Here is a 21458-nt window from a genome sequence, read left to right on the forward strand (position 1 = left end):
ATAGATACTGAACCCAATGACATTCCCATCAGCAGGCGACGCGTGTCCCTGTTCACTGCATCCTGCCAACACTGTTCCTAGTCTTACTGGTATAGGACATTTTCACAGGCATAAGGTGAGATGGACTGTCATTCTGTTTGTTTGTTTGCCTTTTGGGTCACACCCTGAAATGCACAGGGGTTACTCCTAGCTCTACACTAAGGAATTGCCCTTGGCAGTGCTCAGGGGACCAAATGGGATGCTGGAAATCAAACTGGGTTGGCGTATGCAAGGCAAATGCCCTACCTGCTGTGCTATTACTCTAGCCCCTGGACTGTCATTCTGATCTGCATAAATAACAACATTTTTAAGGACTGGAGTTAAAACAAACTAGAGTTGTGGTTTCAGCATTTGATTTAATTTTGAATGCTGCCCCACCCTATCCCCAAAATCAGTGCTTGGGGGCCACCAAACCTGGAAATGGCTGAGAAGCCCTCAAGAGCCAGCAATCAAACTCAGGGCCCTCCAGACATGTGCTCCTCCCCTTGAGAATCTTCCTGCCTTTTCTTTCTCTTTTTTAATAGGAAGACGTTGGTAATCTTTGTGAGGCACACAGTCTGGTAATCTTAGCATTACATAGGCTCCAATTAATTTTTCACTCTCCCACTTAACATCTTTTAATATTTTTTTTTCCTGACAAGTCTTAGAAGTAAAAGCTTTTTTGTAGAAAGTGAATGTCAGTTGAATCAGTGATGCAGTTAATTTATTTGACTTACTTTTCATGAGTTTCATAGTCTTGAAATAAAATTGTCTCCAACAAATGAAATTTTTGCAGCTAATGAGGTGCTGTGTACATAGAACATTTTTCCTCCTGCAATTGTCTACCTGAGTAAATTATCTTTGAATGTGAAAGTTCTATGGCTTTCAAATAGTTATTTCAAAAGGCTGGAGACTATACCTTGTGTATAGGAAGCCCAGGGGCTAAAATAAAGAAAAGGATCAGAGGTGGTACTGGAAAGAACCATCTTGAGATCACCACACCAATTCATGGGGGAATGAATGGAGCCCACGTGAAGAGAAGGCTGGGGATGAACAGATCTGCCTGCGAAGTGGACAGAGAAGAGAATGGGAGGGAAGCCAAGGAGGGCATTAAGCATTGTGCCCGGCAGGCTGAGTGGGGGCAGAGCTAGTTTTTAGTCAGCTAAAATGACTCAGGCAGTTGAATGAAAGATAAGCAGCAACAGGGAGTGATCAGGAGAGAGAGCAACACAGCCAGGGGAAACCTGGTGTGCTCTCAAACCACATCTGGGCTTCCTACGGAACGAACATTTTCCCAAATATCAACCTAAAGATATCTGGGTCTATTCAGGTATGCTTTACCTGTGCTAACCCTAGGAATCACATTAGAGTTTAAAATTGCTGGGATGCAAAGACACTTGGGGAGAGAGAGGCTGAATATGAAAGATAAGTAATGTAACCTTTTTTTTTTTTGGTTTGAGGTTATACCTGGCAGTGGTTGGGGCTTACTTCTGGCTCTATGCTCAGGGATCCCTTCTGGCAGGGCTCAGGGGGCCATATGGAGATGCCAGGGATCGAACCTCAAATCAGGACCATGCAAGAAGGCAAGCACCCTACTACCCACTGTACTCTCTCCAGCCCCTTACCCCCCACAATTTTTATTTTTAGGGGCAGGAATATCATCAAACTTTGTTCTCATAAACATCAATTTTCAGTTACGCAATGGAGAGTAACTGCCATCCTTAGTTTGCCTTCCTCCCAAAGCTGACTCTGAAAAGATTTTAAAGTTCAGCGGCGAGGTGAGTCCTGGAAACACTGGGAGGAGAGGGAAAAAGAGACCAGAAGAGAAAATAAATCATTAGGATTGAAATTAGAAAATTGGCATGTACCGCAGAACATGGGAAACATGGCTTCTTGCTCTGCTGCCAAATTCTGGAAGACACTGCAGGGTGTGTGTCTGGGAGTTACCCCGCGTGGGGTCAGGGCTGGGTGTTTATCTACCAACTCCTGCCAGGTGCTGGATGGAGGCCACCACCACAGCGAGCAGCATGTATGTCAGCCCTGCAGACGGGCAGAGCTGCTGGCAGCAGACAAGGCTCAAGAGGAGACTTTGATGCTGAAAAGCAAACAAGGGCTAGTGTGGGTAGAAACAGCAAGAGCTGAAGGGACAGTATCTAAGGCACTGGAGCCACAGCCCCGAATCCACAAAAGTCTGAGTCTAACGCTCTAATTTAGGCACATAATTCTTTTGCCCAAAAGACACCACCCCCAACACACAGACACACAGGCACACAGGCACACAGACACACAGACACACACACAGACACACACACACACACACACACACACACACACACGACTAAAAGGTGCTCAAGAACACTAGGCAGTTTGCTCTAAGAGTACAGATGTTCTTCTTCAGAAACTATAACACAGCAGGAAAAATACCTGCTAAAGCCCTGTAGTCATTACATCCTATACAGTTAAGAGCAAAGAAACCAAAGCTGTCAAGAGCCCCTGGATAGTGTGTTTTCAGCTCTGAGAGAAAGCTGCCGAGAAAGCCTCCAATTCTAACTAGGAACCATTCTCAAGAAAGGCCATTCCAGAACAAAGGGGGGTGTGGAGGGGAGGGGAATGTGAAAATAGCATTTATCTGTCCGGAGGCAATGAGCTATTTCCCGCCTCTGGGTCTGGATAGCTAATGATACTGTGTAAGAAACTGTGGAGAGACAGACAGACAGACAGACAGACACAGACACACACAGACACACACAGACACACACACACTTAAAAAAATTTTTTTTAAAAGAGTCATTTTATTTCAAACACAGCGGTCTTTCAGAGCATGCTGGCTGTGTCTCTAAGCTCCACCTCTGGCAAGGCCACAGCTGTCTGCTTCTAACAGCTGCAAGTGAACATGCTAAGAATGAGCTTTTTATTTCAGAACTTAAACGTGTTTACCGAGACATTCTGCACCAGAGACACTCAAATAGACCTAACTTTAAATGGAGCAATTTCAAACTAAGATTAAGTGTAACTGACTTCCCTATCCTTTTTTGATAATTTTTTGACTTTTCTAAGGAACTACATTCTAAATTGAGATCTGTATACGATTTTATATAATGCTCTACCATTTACATTGATACAGATAGGCTTCCTAGTCACAGTTACTTTATTAGCATTTTATTCTATTTAGCATATAAACTTATATGCTGAAAATTTATACTATCTTCCTCTAATTTACAGTTCGTTTTTATTTTAAAAAACCTGTTTTTTTAGACTTTTATTATAGTGCACTGAGAAGATTTTCTTCTTTCTACAAGACTGTAAGCCTTTACTATATGCAATTTGAGCATAATCTATGATGTTCAACAAACACGGTTGTTTAAGTACTCCCAACACCATTACAAGCTTGGCATCTATATATCAGTACCATTCTTAAAGTGGTTTTCTCTTCTTTTTACGTTTTAGATTTTGGGTCACACCTGAAAGGTACGCAGGGGATTAGTCCTGGCACCCTGCTGGGATGAGGGGAGTGGCTGCTAATGGTGCTCAGGGGACAATGTGGTAGTGGGACCTGAACCGGGCCATCAGCCCTCTGAGCTATCTCAGCCATCTCTCTCTGCCCTGTTTTTTTTTTTTTTCTTTAATAAAGGCCAAGCCTGGTGGTACTCAGGGTCCACCAAGGCCACACCCAGAGGTTCTGGCTGCAGGGTATGTGTGTGTGTGTAGGTGGCGCACAGTGGCCAGGATGAGCTCAGAGCCTCACAGATGCGAGCTTTGGCCCTTTGCACCATCTCCACAGCACCTTTCTGCCATTGATCAGGTTGCTTCACATCTTCAGAGTAACACAGTGACTTGATGAAGCCTGTTTCCTCCTCTCCAAGCAGATACAGTAAGCTGCACAATGGTAAACCACTGGGACTGCAGAAAGAATTGGACTGGATATCAGAAAACAACAGATTTAAGGGTGGGCGGGTGGCTAGAAAGGTCTGAGCATTAAATAGACCCCACTAAGCGGTTCTATATTTTGGAATGACTGCTGATGTGTCTAGCTGTGATACTGATTACATATTTAAGGGAAAAAAAAAACCTCATGGAAACATGTATTGACTTCAAAGATGAAAATATCTACTGCATAAAATTTTCTTTTTCTTCAAAGGTGGGGCACCAGGAATCCCCAGCCCAAATTTTTCTATAAATTAATTCCGTGGCTACACAGAGGAGAGACTGAGCTGAAACAATATGGACTGTAACTTGGAAGTTGGTGATAAGTACATGAAATTTGCTGTATTATTTTCCTATTTTTTGCCTATTTTTGTCCTGGTAAGCTTCACTTGTTAATACTGATGTGGGAACCGAGCCAGGGTACCTGGGGTAGGGGCATTTAGTGCCAGGAGCTCCCTACACACAAAACAGATGTTCTATCACTTAAGCCACATCCACGCTCGTTCCTGGTAAATTTTTATAAATATAGAGGAGAAAAATTAGCCCCATTTTAATTTTTCAATTTTACATTGCCTTTATCTTCATGCTACATGAAACTTCCTAATTACATCAGCTTGAATTAAAGTGGGTGCTAAGCATAAAGGATCCAGCTCTCTCAAAGTGATGCTGCTACAAAGGCAATGAAAAGTCGTGTTTAAAGCACCCTATTTACTGCTCTAGGAATCTCTTCAGTCAGGACTTGTAGAGATTTTAAAAAGCAGGCTTTTGTGACTGTGATGAACACTCCAGATTGTTTAAAGGAGTAATCTTACAGAGGCGAAAGGAAAGTTAAAGTGCTTAAGGGCAGATACAGGAATTAGTATTCAAGAACCGAAAGTGTAGTCTTTGGCACACAGGATTTTTTTCTGATAGAAGAAGAGAAGATAGGGGAGAGGCAGGAGGAAGGAGAAAGTACAACTTCTCTGGAGAGCTAAACTGGTTCTGACCACTCTTCTTGTGTCCTTAAAATCCCCCCCGCCCCTCTCTCTCTCTCTCTCTCTCTCTCTCTCTCTCTCTCTCTCACACACACACACACACACACACACACACACACACACACACACACACACACACACACTCACTCACAACCAGCCAGTCCTGGAATTCATGTAGACTGGTGGTGTTAAGGACTGAGAGGGCTAAATATCCAAACCAGCATTGACAACACCAAAAACCAAAAATCATGAGACCCAAACTTTGTTAACCAAACTTAAAAGGTGCCTGTCAGGATGGCCGGGTGGGGCTGGGTGGGGGCTAGGAGACGGAACTGATGGAGGGAAGCTGACACTGATGATGGATGGGTGATGGGACATTGCATGTCAAAGACCCAACTACGAAATAACTTAGTAACTCACGGTGCTTTAATAAAATAAAATTTGGGAAAAAATGAAATAAACTCATGACTTTTTTTTTTTAATTCTAAAAACAAAACAAAACAAAACAAACCCCACCTATTTTATGTCTGGAACTCATCAGCAGTTAAGTCAGTAGTTTGTCATCTACGAGTAACAGCTTTCTCCCTTAAAGGGAGGCCAGTGGTTCTTACCTTGGCGCCGGGACCTTTGGGAGTGGACAGTCCTTTCTGAAAGGGGCTGTGCTGGGCCGCCCTGGATGACTGGTTGGCATCCCTGTGTCACTGGATGCCAGGGGCGCAGTCCCAGTCACACAATCCAATATGTCTCTCAACACTGCCCAAGAGCCTCTGCTGGGGCACTGAGACCAGACAGACACTAAGTGAAAAGAATATGACCTGGAAACAGTGATTAGACTGATGACTGGGTTTGATATGCAAAACCCAGCATGAAGTTTACGCAGAAATTGAGGCTGAGAGTAAACGAAACTATGACTAAATCCCGAAGGGGCCAGGGGCGTAGCTCAGTGTTCGAGCACCTACTGCTCCCCACGAGTGAGCCGCTGGGCTTGATCCCTGCTCCGAAAACAACGAAAAAGATGAAAGTCAAATCACAACAGTAAGTCTTACAGAGCATTAGAAAACAAATGTCAGCAGGACAATGAGGAAGAAGGGGTACATAGAGGTGAATAAAGTAAAATCACATCGTTTTTGCAAAAGATAGCTGCTATGCTATTCACTGGGAGTAGGCTAAAAACAAACAAACAAATAAAAATATTAGGGCATAACATCGAAAGTTGGGTGAGGGTATGAAATTTTTTATTTAAAAAAAATCTTATTCGACTTTAGTGTACATTTAAAATGTTCCAAGATAACATGTTAACTTTTCATATTTTTCGATGCTGGGAACTGAACCCAGGGCCTTACATTTGCAAGGCAGGTTCTCTAACTCTGAGCCACATCCCCAGCCCTTTCCACTCTATGTCTCTTTCTTAATGATGCCAATGATCCACAAGACTAATTATGCATCCACATTCTTAAAAATACTAAAATGATCGTTAAGGACATGGGCATTCAAGCTGTATACTATACGTCAAACCATAGACTATGTAAAAACCATTTATTTTCCATCAGTGTACTAACACTAGTGCCTGCCACTAGGGTTATCGTGTGAAGTAAGAGTAACTGCTATAAAGTGCTCACCAGAGTGAACTAAGAACTCAACGGATGACCAATTTCTGCTAGGGACTGCTGCTTAATGGAAAGACACAAACACTGTCAATTTATATGCCTAAATAAAAGCTCCTTCTTCCAATTACAAAAATATACAATGGTATAAGGCATTCTGAATCATAGTCAACTTAGTGGAGAATAGAGGGCTGGAGAGAGACTCAACCGGCATGCATGCAAAGCATGCACAAGGCCTGGGCTCAGTCCCAACACCAAAAGCCCTCTCAAGCACCAGGTGATATACACAGGTACACAGGGAATGGCTTCCATGGCAAGAGAATGCCAAGGAAGGAATTAAAAGCAAGAGACCCAACGTTGCAAAAAGCCCACCTTGCAGACACAGGAACTAAGGCATGCTAAGACTTTCACCTGGCACCAAGAGACCCAAAGAAGGCTGGACCCCAGTAGGAACAAAGGTAAGAAAAGGAATTTCAAAGAAGACCATCAACCACACCCAACTCTACCTCCTTGGCAACCTCCCTAGCAATGGATTCTTACCTAGGTAGCAGCTCCATGTGGGACAGCTTGGGAGAAAGCCTATAAAGCCACCTTGAACAAAGGGAGCCTGTGCAAAGCTGCCTGAGCTCATGTGCTGCCTGTGTCCACGTGGCCATGCACATGGGTCACCCGCATCTCCCCTCTTGAGATGTATCTGGGGTTCTGTCTTTGGAGAAGCTCGTGTTCTCTCTTGAGCGTGTTACTCTGTCTCCCTTCCTCTCCCTCCTTCCCTTTTCTCAAAATCCTCCATATAAAATCTCTTTTTTTGGGGGGTGGGGGGCTTTTTGGGTCACATCTGGTGATGCTCAGGGGTTACTTCTGGCTCTGAACTCAGGAAAATCATTTCTGGTAGTGCTCAGGGGACCATATGGAAAGCTAGGAATCAAACCGGGGTCAGCTGCTTGTAAGACAAACACCCTACCCACTGTACTACTGCTCTGGCCCCCAAAATCTGTCTTTACTGCCTGTCTACTCCTGAAATACTATTCTGTAAAAAGGACAAAGACCTGACTTGCAAGGCCTGGGTAAGACCTAGTACTGGCTTTCCTTTCCTGCAAAGAGCAATTTCTCACTCGAGTCTGGGTTCATGGCTCCCAGAGAAACTGGGTGGCGGGGATTAACTCTCATGCTGAGAAAGTCAAGTGGGCATCAGGTGTGGCTTGATGGCCACCTAGTGGGGCTGGCGGGGCTCTGGCCCATGCTGTGCAGTGGCTCATCTGCAGAGCTATTAGTCCTGGCCTTCCCAGCTGGCCCCAGGGTGGCAAAGGTGGATCGGGAGAAAGAGGCCAACTCTCTCCTCTCTGCCTCACATAAGCCACCCATGGAGACCCACCGACTTCAGGGGACCCCACATTGCTGGGGAGATCAAAGAAAAAATACTTAAAAGTATAGTACAAATGTTGGCTTCAAGTTTGTTTGGGAAGCTCCACCTACTCTGCTGGGGTTCAAGGTCTTGGTTTGTGGGGGGAGGGTTGGAGGGGTTGTATAACCTTTTTGTCAATGGGGGGTAGGCTGTGGAAGAAGGAACTGCTACCTTCCCTCCCTCCCTCCCTCCCTCCCTCCCTCCCTCCCTCCCTCCCTTCCTTCCTTCCTTCCTTCTTCCTTCCTCCTTATCTCCTGCACACACTCTCTCTCTCTCCTTCCTTCCTTCCTTTCCTTCCTTCCTTCCTTCCTTCCTTCCTTCCTTCCTTCCTTCCTTCCTTCCTTCCTTCCTTCCTTCCTTCCTTCCTTCCTTTCTTCCTCTGCTATTTATTCAGCCATTGATTAGGCTGCTACTTTTCTACGTGAAAGTCTTCTGCACTCTTCATGTCATATTGGTTTTTACTTAGATTTCTATTTGTTTTATGCCTACTTTGTTCCCAAATACTAAGGTTTTGCTGCTTCCATTTCTTCTGCGCTATCTTCTTCCTCTGAGCAACCTCCTCTTCAGGTTTAGGAAGAATCTGCTCTTTTCCAATAAGGATCATCTCTATTGCAGGGAGAGGTCATAGAGGGGCTAATCCGTCTAATATCCCTATAAATTCTGCAGCCAACCTGCCTGTAACTTTGTTCATAATATGCTTGATGACCAGAGAATCTACATCTAAACCCTTAAGTTCATCAATACTCTTGGCATTTTAAAGCACATGCGGTAAAAGTTGAGCACTCGTCTTTGGCCAATGACTCTAGTGTCCAGCCCCACTATTTGGCTTGGGTGCACGCCCGGACGCCACCCTGTGACCCTAAGAGGGCGCATGTTGCTTCTGCAGAGTGACATCCTTCAGTTACTTAGTGCCTTTTCGGATCTGCACACCCGATTGCTTGAGCCGGGTCCAGGGTGTTCATGAAGTGAACATGAAGGATTGAGCCTCTGGACTTGCCTGATTTAGTCAGGTTTTGGGGGTCCAGAGAATAGTGTACCATCTTGGGACTACCTTAGGCCACTTATGGAAGAGGACTCAGATCATTTTAAAACAAAGAACAAGAACTGCTATGCAAATTAACAAACAGGGTCAGGGAGAGAGTACAGGGGTGTGAGAGCTGCTGAGATTCCTGGCATCACACAGTCGCCAGGGCACAGCTGGGTGTTGCCTTGGAGGCTGCCGAGTGCCATCAGGGTGGCCTGCCTGGCCCCACCCTCTGGGTCTGAATAGCAGCCTGGCAGCCTCAGGGGCTCACACTGAGTGGTCTGGTCTGGTTGGCTGAGAATCGCAGGAGTGGCCTCAAGGTTCCCTTCAGCACTTTTTCGAAACTCCTCCCCCCCCCCAATAATGTAGTAAACCATATTTAGAGTCTCTTTTTTTGTAGGGAATTGCTGTATTTGTACCGTTAGCATATCAAAGAAGACAGTTTGAAGCAATAAAGCTCTCAAGGCAAATAAGAGATACTTTTTATCAATTATTTACTTATTTTGGCCATACTTGGCAGTGCTCAAGGCTTACTCCTGGCTCGGCACTCAGGGATCACTTCTGGTGGACTCAGGGGATCATATGTAGACCATGTCAGGCCACCGTCCTATCTGCGGTACTATCACTCTGGCCCCAGTGTCTTCTACTTTTACAACACAAGGCCAAGTAGCAGAGAAAGAAAAATCAGCAACATGGCATTTCCTGCACTTTCACTTCTGATATAAGAACAGTATCCATTTATGCTCAAAAAAGAGAGAAGAAACCAGACTGGGTGAGGCAAAAACTTTGAATAAGGTTTGAAAAACAGCAGTAACTTTGCAATAATGTGACAGTAGTGGCTCTGTTTAAAAACCAAAGAAAAGGTGCTTTTACAAATCAAAACAACAGTAAGATATTATCTCATACCATAGAGGCTGGCACATGTCAAAAAGAACAAGAACAACCATTTGCAGGATATATAAAAAAAAAACCGCACAGTATGAGACAAATACAGTAGAAATGAAGGTGAGGGGGACTGTCCCATGGTCATAGCTTGCCACAGGTGGAGGGGTAGAGGGAAGGCACAGGACAGAGAAAGGAGCACGATGACAGTGGTGGCTGGAAATGATCACTCCGGACAAGAACTGAGTGCTTAAAGGGGGCAAAGGGATGCACATGATATACTACAACAAACCATAATGCCCAAAAAGGGAGAGAGGAGAGAGGGAGGGGACGGAGAGGAAGAGAGGGAGAAAGAGAGCGGGAGAGAAAGAGAAGTGTCTGCTACAGAGGCAGGCCGGGGACCAGTGGTGGGAGGGAAACGGGATATTACTGGTGGGAAATGTACACCGGTAGAGGGACAGGTGTTGGAACACTGTATGACTGAAACCCAATCCTGAACCATTTTGTAACTGTGTATCTCATGGTGATTCAATTAAAAAGATAATTTGTAATCATAAAAAATTGGAATATTCAGAATTAAAGTTGTTTCAATGATTTAGTTTTTATTATCTTCAGTGAATAAATTATACTGTAAAATTCATTTTATTATGCTATAATTAGCTGGGGCTGGAGCGACAGCACAGCGGGTAGGGCGTTCGCCTTGCATGCTGATGACCCGGCTTCGATTCCTCTGCCCTTCTTGGAGAGACTGGCAAGCTACTGAGAGTATCTCGTCCCCATGGCAGAGCCTGGCAAGCTACCCGTGGCGTATTCGATATGCCAAAAACAGTAACAAGAAGTATTACAATGGAGACCTTACTGGTGCCCGCTTGAGCAAATCGATGAGCAACGGGATGATAGTGTTCAGTGGTATAATGATACTTAGCTTTATAAATAAGCTAGTTTCTACCTAAGATCTTAAATGAATCAAAATGAAGAAACCACTCAAGATGGAAGCTAGAGAAATCACAAGCAAAAGGGAAAACATGCTTGTACAGCTTGTCATTCCCTCCAAGGACAATAAAAACTTCCCAAGTTCCTTCCAATTGCTTTACAAATCAGGACATATAGGTTTCATAAAAACTGAGTATCCAAGAATGAATATACAAAAAAAGGCCAGAACTTAATAGCTGTATGATACCATGTTTTCTGACAGCCTCCATTAAAAACCACAAAGAATATTCAGAAAACAGATGTTCAAAATAATTTATTTCAGAAATCAAAACCAGAACTTTAGTAAAATCCTATTTCCTACATTTTAGAATTTGTGAGTACTGAAACCAGAAGTTTGGGTTCCATGAATGAATCCATAGCAATGACTAAAGCTGAAGGGAAACAAATCTGCCAATAGTTCTTGCATAAATGACAGATCAGGTTTTCTAAAGAATGCTATAAATATTTTCAAATTCATATTGAAAACACTGTCAATGTAATTATGACAATATATAGAAAGAGAGAATACACTGCCAAAATAATAATAATAATAATAATAAAAATCACAAGGAGGGAAGGCCAGGGTGCAAGTAGTGAGAGATGGAGTGCTTGCCTTGCAATGTTTAAGGTCCTGGGTTCAATTCCTGTCGCCACAGAAACAAAACACAAAACAAACACCAAATCATGAGTGACAGGCGAAAACATCCTATACTCTTCACTGTTCATTTGCTATTTATCACCAGAAAACAAAGGTCTGGATTTTAAGTTTCTCATTAATAATTACACTAGAGCACATAATTTATGTTAAGATTCAGGAAATTTCAAAGAATTCATGAACTAAAGAATCAGAACAAAAAGAAGCTTGTCAAGATTTTCAATACATTGAATCTCTCTATTATCCTGAGCGCTAAAAAATCTCCATTCAATCTAAGCACGGAAATTCTTTAATTGCTAGAAATTTGGATGACACAGCTAAGACACCACTAAAGAAATGTGTTGATTTTCTTCAGCTCAATTGTAAAGATTTTGTTGTTGGCAGTTGCAGATATGTCACAGTGAGTCACATTAATACCTACTAACTCCAAGACAAAGATTTCCTCTGGAGAAAGAGGTGGAGGTGGGACCAGAAAAAAGGAAAATAGAATGTCAGGTCTATCCAAAAATGTTTTCTACCCTTTAAAAGGAAAACTCACATATGGCAAATGTCAATCATGATGATAAAGAGCTGTTAGACACAGGCTACACTATTCTCTACAGGCTTGAAATATTTCATTATAAGAGCAAATCATACCTTTCAGCAGATTTAACTTGTGACCCCAAACTTCGCTATATATATATTTGGGTCTTTTGGGGCCACACCCAGTGATGCCTGGGGGTTATTCTTGGCTCTGCACTCAGGAATTACTCCTGGTAGTGCTCGGGGAACCATATAGGATGCCGGGGATCAGACCTGGATCAGGTACTTGCAAGGCAAACGCCCTCCCAGCTGTGCTATCGCTCCGCCCCCCTCACTATTCTTCTTTTTTTTGCTTTTTGGGTCACACCCGGCAATGCACAGGGGTTATTCCTGGCTCATGCACTCAGGAATTACTCCTGGCGGTGCTCAGGGGACCATATGGGATCCTGGGATTCGAACCCGGGTCGGCCGCGTGCAAGGCAAACGCCCTACCCGCTGTGCTATCACTCCAGCCCCCTCTCACTATTATTCTTACGCTTCGGCATTTCTTCTCCTCTTTACCCTGTTCCCAGACTACTAAAGCTGCAGTATCTGCCAAGCACGTATTGATGCATGCATACCTGAATACAAAGAGTATGGACACACTCATGACTCTCTTTCCAGCCACTGAATACAGGAATACTCTCTGCTACTGGGCTTACTTTTTCAGAGCGTGGACAGGGCTCAGGCTGCTGGCAATAAAATTTAAAGCTGAACCTCTGAGGTCAGCTGCATCCCGCACTGGTTGTTGTGCAAATACACAATGCAATAAAGGCATACATTTTTGTTCCTGACTGTTTAGCCTCGGGCATGTGAAACAAGGAGCAACTGGTGTGATTCCCAAAGCACTGCAATAATGGCTGTTACTCAGAGGTGACAGCAAAGAACCACATTGCTCTCTACTCCTTCCCACATCGGCCTTCACACCCTGTCCACTGCAGGCATTGGGGAAACAGGGGATGGTAGGGGGGTGAGGGTTGTGGGGGCGGGTAGAAAATCCCTCCCACTTCAGCAAGCAGTAATCGACCCAGGTCAACATAACAGCATGCCTCTTTCCTATTTTTAAAGAGATGTTTTTCTAGAAAGCTTAACTTGGAACAACAGTTTAGTAAATGCCTCAGACAAGAACTTAATATCCCCGATAAGATATAACAACTTTCACAAATTTTTTTCTATGGAAATATTTTTTAATCATTCTGTTAAGCAGACAATGGTAACAAGCAATATGAAATAAATTATTGTAGGCCTGATACAGAAACAGGCTTGAGGGATGGTTGGGAAAATGGAGACCAGGGTAGAGGGAAGGTGAGAGTGGTGGTGGGATTGGTGTTGGAATATGGATATCTGTAACCAATCATCACGAACAACTTGGTAAACCATGGTGTTTAAGTAAAGGGTGATGGGGCGGGGGAGGAGATGTTTTCTTAAATATATATATATTTTTTCTTTTTGGGTCATACCTGGCAATGCACAGGGGTTACTCCTGGCTCATGCACTCAGGAATTACTCCTGGTGGTGCTCGGGGGACCATATGGGATGCTGGGAATCGAAACCGGGTTGGCCGCGTGTAAGGCAAATGCCTTACCCGATATGCTACTGCTCCAGCCCCTGTATTTTTTTAAAAAAGCATTTCTAAAGACAAGGAAAATGAGTAGTCAAACATCATTCATCTGCCTAGTGGAGATTTAAAGTCCCTCCTTGATGCACTAGGGTCAGGGGAATTAAATAAGATCATGTATGTAATGGCAGACAGTATTCAACCATAGTGTGATAAATACGTAAGTAGATGCCAGTGCATACCATTGATGGCTTATACTTGAATGTGGTTGCATTACTACAAATTAGTGTGCCAAAGCCAATGTGTTGAAAGAACAATTTGATGAAATCCAGCCTAAAAGACAGAAAAAATATGGGTGGGGGCCACGGTCCAAGGGAGGTCTAGGATTCCTGACACCACAGGCCCCCGAGCCCTACCACATGGCACCCCAAACAATGCCTCCAGAACTGTCCAGTGTGGCCCTGATTTTTTTTTTTAAATGTGCTACACTTTTTGTGCTGTTGTTTTTAAGGGTGTTCTTTCACCACACCTGGCAATGCTTGGGGTCACTCCTGGCTCTGCATTCAGGAATTACTCCTGGCGGAGCTTGGGGGACCATATGGGCTGCCGGAGCCATATGGAAACCGGGAGGCAAGCACCCTCCCTAGGTAGCCATCTCTTTGGCCCCGTGCTGTTCTTATTACCAACAATACACACTGAAAGGCATGCGGGGTGCACCGCTGCCAGTGACACTGCCCCTGACGCTCTGGAAGGTAGCGGTGTCCCATGACGCCACGCAGAAAAAGAAAAGTCCAACGCATTTCAAGCTGTCTGAGAATGGACCCTCCAATCTTTCCTCATGACAGCACACTAAGTCCACATGCCACAGGAACTCCAGCAGGGTCGTCGGGGTGTTCAGAAAGTCCGAACACTTTCATCAACATATTTAACTGCCTTTCTCACTGTATTGAAATTTGCACTGTTAGTACCAAAGCAAGGTAGGTGAGACAGTTGTACTGTGGCTACAAGGCAGTGGTACCCAACGACGACTACTACTACTCTAGTGGTACTAGTACTACTACTACGGTACTACCTCACACTCCCAGTAAGATGAATGAAACACCTAAAGTTTCACCTGATGTCCTGATACACACAACCACAGTTGCATTTTATTTGATTTGGACCCTTGGTACTCATCCTTTTATACTACGTAACACCAAGTAGGCTGGACCGAGTTAGGAGCGCAACAAACTACTGACTCATGGAAGATAATTTTTATCAGAATGGTAAGCTATGATTACTCAGAGAGTCGGGTATTTAAAAGAGATTTTTACAAAAATGAATAGATAAAGCCCATCCTTTCAAAAACAAAAACAACCATCGCTGTTTGTTCCGTTAATCAAATTCAACATATAAACTAAAAAAAAACAGAAACTTCTGGACCCAACCTGTAAGAAATTATCATTTAGAGAGATGGTGTAGTAGTAAAAGAAAATAATCCAGAGTTATCTAAAAATGCTATACATTACTCTTAAGCTGTATTTGTAGGAGGTCAGATTTTTCTTCAGATATTACAACCAAATATCCTCTAATAAAAGACTAAATATAGAAGTGGATCTGAAAATCCAGTTAATCTTTAATCTAGATATTCATGACATTCGAAAAACATCTGGACAGACTGTATAGCAGGTAGGGTGTTTGCCTTGCATGTGGCTGACCCAAGTTTGATCCCTGGCATCTCATATGGCCCCCTGAGCACTGCCAGGATTAATTCCTGAGTGCAGAACCAGGAGTGAGCAATGCTGGGTATGACCCAAAAACAGAAAAAAAAAAAGCTACTATGCGTCCCAATTTTGGAAATGGGGTTTCCCCCCACAAAACAGTATTTAACATACATATAATGTATAAAAGGGTCCCTAGACCAAAAACCTTGAGAACCACTGTACTCAGGTAATAATACAAAGTGACAGTGAACACAAGAATAAGGCTACATGAAATCAACCATCTCATGGTACCTACTAATGTATATGCAGTAAAAATTTAGCTGATAAATATAAAGCAGGCTTAAAAGCAGTTAACCCAAAAATCCAGTATAGAACAGCTGATATTTCAATACTGACAAGCATATATACATAAAGCTTACTTCAACAAACCTCTGAAAATTATATAACCAATATTTCACCTCAATAAACAGAAGCAATGCACCAAGTTAATGGATTGCAAAAGAACCTGATAATTCAACTTAGAGAACTGTGAGATATCACAGAACTAAAGCACATGTTTTGCATGTATAAGGCTTAAATCCCCCCCCAAATAAAACACACACAAAATTTTAATTAAAAAAATGAAGCCATTATATTTATGCTTCATTTACTGCACTAGCAGGATAATACCATATAAGACAGATTATAAATTCTACAGAATCAATTTGGTTCAATTCATAACAAATGGTAACTCAACATCTCCAAGAGCAGTCCCATAAATATCCATTTTTCTTCAAATACAAGCTAATACATTCTAAGACATATGTGTTACCAAATTAAAGCACAAAAGTAAGGCAGGCCACCATTAAATCAATTCTCACACATTGCAATGATCTCAGCTACAGTATTATCTGGGGAATATGTCTTATTAAACTTTGTACAGTGGTTAACTAAGTGTCACAGCACACTGCACTGAACTCATCTGATTAGCAAAGAAAAAGAATCATTTCTGCCAAAATAAAAATATAATGAGCATGAAATAAAGTAGAGAACAAAGGCATTTAATACCGAAATTTGAACCTCAAGTGTCTTAACAAAAACACTGTTAACTCTGAAGGAAGGAACCCCATCTTTGTGAGTCACTAACAAGGTCTTCAAAAACACTCTCAAAAGTACCATCGAATACTAGTAGTTGTTAGAAGAACAGAAACCATGTCAACACAATTGCTTTAACAAGCTCATTGCAATGTGCTTAATCCTGTACCAGACTCTATGGAGATTAGCATGAGCCCAGCCCACAAGGGACAGAACCAGGAAGACAAGATTAACCAACATGTGAGTCCACATGAAGGCTCAACAAAGGCTACAGCAGCAAGGGGCAGGAAGTGTGTTAATCATAAAGGGCAAATTAATCCCTTGCAGCAGAAAAAAGAAAAAGAGCAAGGGTGACAGGAGAAAGCCCCTGTAAGATAATGAGGCATCCCAGCAGACTGGCCTAGAGGAAGACAGAGAACAGAAGTCTCCAGAGGACTACTTTAGATTGAGTGGTATCAGGGAAGAACATAGGTTGATTCCAATTACAGAAATAAGGCAACTGATTGAATGTAAGTAAGGTAAGGTGTTTGCTTTGCACATGATTGACCAGAAGTTTGATTCCTGGCACCTCATATGGTCCCCCTGAGCACAGAGCCAGGAATAAGCAAGCCCTGAGCACACTGCACATGGTCCCAAATGAAAACCAAAGCTTCTTATTGAGGTCAGCAATGACCATGATTTAAACTGGATGCTATACACTCAATCCAGTATTTTTTTTTTTATTGAATTACTGTAAGATAGTTATAAGCTTTCATGTTTGGGTTACAATCACACAATGATTAAACACCCATCCCTCCACCAGTGCACATTCCCCACCACCAATATCCCTGGTATACCGCCCCTCTCCCACCCTCCTCCTGCCTCCATGGCAGACAATATTCCCCATACTCTCTCTCTACTTTTAGGCATTATGGCTTGCAACACTGACACTGAGAGGGCATCATGTTTGGTTCATTATCTACTTTCAGCACACATCCCCCATCCCGACCGATTCCTCCAACCATCATTTTCTTAGTGGTCCCTTCGCTATTCCAGCTGCCTTTTCCCCTCCGCTCATGAGGCAGGCTTCCAACTATGAAGCAATCTTCCTGGCCCTTGTACCTATTGTCCTCAGCCCACTATTCTTTTTTTTTTGGGGGGGGGTTCCATTTTATAAAATTTTTTATTAGTGAATCACAGTGAGGTACAGTTACAAGCTTATGAACTTTCATGTTTGCATTTCAGTCATACACTGATCGTTGACCCTATTTCCTGCTCTCCTCCTGGGAGAACTTTCTTCTAGACGGCTATGTAATTTGCTTCTGTTGACTGTTTATTACTGCCTCTTCTAAATACCATAAGGGTGACATTTTGCTCATTGCATCCTGACTAAATAAAAGAAGGCATGCAAAAAAGCAGGTACTGGTAACAACAAGTTCACTTGAAGTATTCAAAGGGTTCAGGGAAAACTCAGAGCAAAAAAAGTCACCACATTTTTCTCAGTTCCAACTCTTTCCATTTTTTCCAATATCTTTTTTTTTTTTTTTTTTTGGTTTTTGGGTCACACCCGGCGATGCACAGGGGTTACTCCTGGCTCTACACTCAGGAATTACTCCTCGCGGTGCTCAGGGGACCATATGGGATGCTGGGATTTGAACCCGGGTCGGCCGCGTGCAAGGCAAACGCCCTACCCGCTATGCTATCACTCCAGCCCCTTTTCCAATATCTTTTAACTCGGTTATGGCCTCACCATTCATCCAGATCTCAAGCCAAAAATAAGATTTCAGAAACCATCCTAGAGTTCTCACTCTTCAATATCTGCATGGTCAATTTACTGCCAAAATCTGTCAAAATTATCTTATGTCTCTAAAATCAGATTCTTTTCCACCTTCATTGCACTGCTGAAAACACTTTCCTCTCTAACCTAGTTTATAAAGTTTACAACTGAGCCCATTTGCTCTGATCTAACCAGATCTTGGCTTAGATCTAATTCAGTGGATTTTGGATAGATGTGATAAAAGTGACAAATAGGAGAAAGTGAAGTGAATAATGAAATACATAGCACTGTAGCACTGTCGTCCCGTTGTTCATCGATTTGCTCCAGCGGGCACCAGTAATGTCTCTATTGTGAGACTTGTTACTGCTTTTGGCATATCAAATATGCCACAGGTAGCTTGCCAGGCTCTGCCATGCAGGCAGGATACTCTCAGTAGCTTGCTGGACTCTACAAGAGGGATGGAGGAATCGAACCCGGATTGGCCACATGCAAGGCAAAAGCCCCACCTGCTGTGCTATCGCTCCAGCCTTAATGAAATACATAAAGGTGAAAAAAAAAAGATTTTATTTCCTCTTAATAACAGAATGCAGGCTTACTCATATATTTCAAGGCCCTCAAATACTATCTCCATCTTGTTTTGTTTTGGTTTTGGGCCACAGGGATCAAACCAGTGTCAGGTGTATACAAGGCAAGCACCATAACCCCTGCGCTATCTCTCTGGCCCAAACAGACATTGGGTCTTCTCTTTTTTTTGGGGGTTGGGGGGCTGTCACACCCAGCAGTACTCATGGGCTACTCCTGGCTCTGAGCTCGAGTGATCTCTGGAAGTGATCAGGGAACCACATGTGCTATCAGGGATTCATATGAACCATGGTCCTGGACACAGCTTCTGGGTGCAAGCTTGATGCCTTACACCTATACTGTCTCTCTGGCCCTCATCTTCGCTTTTGAGGCCTTTCAGCTCCTTTAGGCATAGTGCATACACTTTCTTTCCTCTTTACACATAACTCTTTTTGAGCATTTTATTTTCCACAAAAAAAGTTATCCCAATAGACATGGTCTTACTCAAGCACTGGGCCTATCATAGAAATGTTTACTGAACAGGTGAATGAATAACAATGTTAAATCTAGAAAAGGCAATTGTAAAGAAGAAAAAGATTAAATCTGAACAGAGGTAGGGATGCAAAGGACTGAAATAAAGATGATCTGGTTAGCAACCATAGTAGACAAAAATACTAAGCCAAAGACCCAAAGAGGTTAAAAAAGCCACAGCACCAGGGAGAGCACGGAAGGGCTAGCGTGCGTGCTCTGGGTTACCTTGATTCAATTGTCAGCACCACATGGTCACGAGCGTCACTGGGAGTGACCCTGAGCAATGCCAGGTGTGGCTCAAAAACCAATAAAGACTAAAGACAGCAGACATTTTCACAAAGATATGATAGAAATGCCCATGAAAGGAAACATTTAATAAACAGATTAGAATTTTAAGAAGAAATGTGGAGTAGGAAGAAGAGCTGGCCCAAATCAGGCCATACACATGGAACACATTCTTTCAGATCAGAGTGCTCAACTAAAAACAGAATGTGTTCAAAACCCTTGCAAAATGCAGACTTTCTCAGTAAAGGAAAATACATGTGGTTCCAGATACGCTTTTACTCCCATGCTCCCAGAGATACCGAAATTAAATCATAATTGGATTAAATCCAGAACTGCACAATTTCAATCAGAAAAACTGGCACAAAAGGACCTAACAGGTCTCAACAAGACTCAACAGGTCAGAGAGACAGTTCTGGGGGTAAACACATGCAAAGCTTGTGGGAGACCCAGATCTGAGTCCTGACATTGAACGGTCCCCTAGGCAGGATTAGCACAAGCACCAAGGCACGAATAGTCCCAGCCCAGAGCACCCACCAAATATACAGGAATCCAGGTTTCCACCCCTGGAAACATAGCCTCCCTCCTCCCCGCCCACTCCCCCCCACCCCTCCCAGCACTACCTACCACCTGTAAGCATCACCAGGAGCAAACTCTGAGCACTGAATCTGGAATTGTGTTCCTCTCCCCCCCAAATAAGACTCTACTAGTTGAGGTGTATCAAGCAATATACATCCACACAAACTTGAAACCTAAAACGTTTAAAAATAAGATTTAAGATATAATAGCAAGGATAACTAATAGTTATTGAGCACTTACTAGGGTCCAGGTATTCAAGCATATTCTTATTTATGTATAATGCAAATAATCATTGTCCCCATTTTACAAATAAGCCCCAGAAAGCACACAAAATGACATGGCACAAAAACAATCCATGAGATTAAGAAGTAAATAATTTCCTTCCTAGCATAAAAGCAAGTAGCAACTTAGACGTGCAGTTGTATTATAACAATTCCCCAGAGCAAGAACATAGTGTCCAAACCACAGAAGGATGACAATGTTAATCCATTTTTATACCCCTGACGAGATAATCCTTCTAATACCTTGTTCACTTTGGAGTACTCCAACAGTACTGTAACCAGATATGTGAACATGAAATACCCGAGAGAGCACAACACTAACGGTTTACAATTTTCAAAATAGGAGATTCATTCAGAGGGTAATAAACATTAACTTTCTAAACCGGACTTGTTTGCATAAGAACCAGCAGTAACTTAACTTGTGCTTTGAAAAAAACTGGTAACCCAAGTAAGGTGCAAAAATTCAGAAATAGAGCACCTTTCTCTATAAGGGAAGATCAAGTTCCCTACCTCAAACTTTTTTCAAAGCTTTTCTCTGTCTCTTTTTATTTGGACCAACAAAATCACAAAATCAATGCCATGCCTCTTCTACTCCAGGGTCCGCCTGGTTCAGCAGCTCTAAGTTCCTTCAAGCACAAGACACATTTTAGATCCTGTGGATGTGCCTAGGCCCTCCCTTGCCCTATGCAGCATATAGTAAATACCTGCTATTTAAATCTCTGGTTAAAAAAAAAAGCTAACATTTCCTACCTTCTATAATCCTACACTATGAATTACTACTGTGTTAGAATGATACAATAAATCAATACCAAAAAGATAGTACAGACCCCAATTGAATCCTCAGCACTGTATATGGTCCCTTAAGAACTGCAAGGAGCATTCCTGAGTACAAAACTGGAGAAAAGCCCAGAGAACAACTGGATATGGCCCCAAACATAAAAAAATTAAAATTAAAAAGAAAAAAAATCTCGAGGCTGCAGCAATAATACAGTAAGTAGGGCGCTTGCCTTACATGCAGTCAATCTGTTTATCACCCCATACGGTCCCCAAAACCCTGCCAGAAGTGATCTCTTAACACTGCCGATACTATGCCCTGAGCACTGCCTGGTGTGGCCCC

The 21458-nt window shown here is 42.9% G+C and overlaps 1 protein-coding gene and 1 pseudogene across 1 annotated transcript in view; both read right to left on the reverse strand.

The window, feature by feature from the left end:
• The window catches only part of GTF2F2 (general transcription factor IIF subunit 2), a 155862-nt gene that overhangs the window by 112937 nt on the left and 21467 nt on the right, over positions 1–21458 (reverse strand). The gene's annotated exons all lie outside the window — the stretch shown is intronic.
• LOC105942804 (60S ribosomal protein L17-like) lies at positions 8332–8962 on the reverse strand (annotated as a pseudogene).

Source organism: Sorex araneus, chromosome 1 (assembly GCF_027595985.1).
Source record: "Sorex araneus isolate mSorAra2 chromosome 1, mSorAra2.pri, whole genome shotgun sequence".
Classification (NCBI taxonomy): Eukaryota; Metazoa; Chordata; class Mammalia; order Eulipotyphla; family Soricidae; genus Sorex; species Sorex araneus.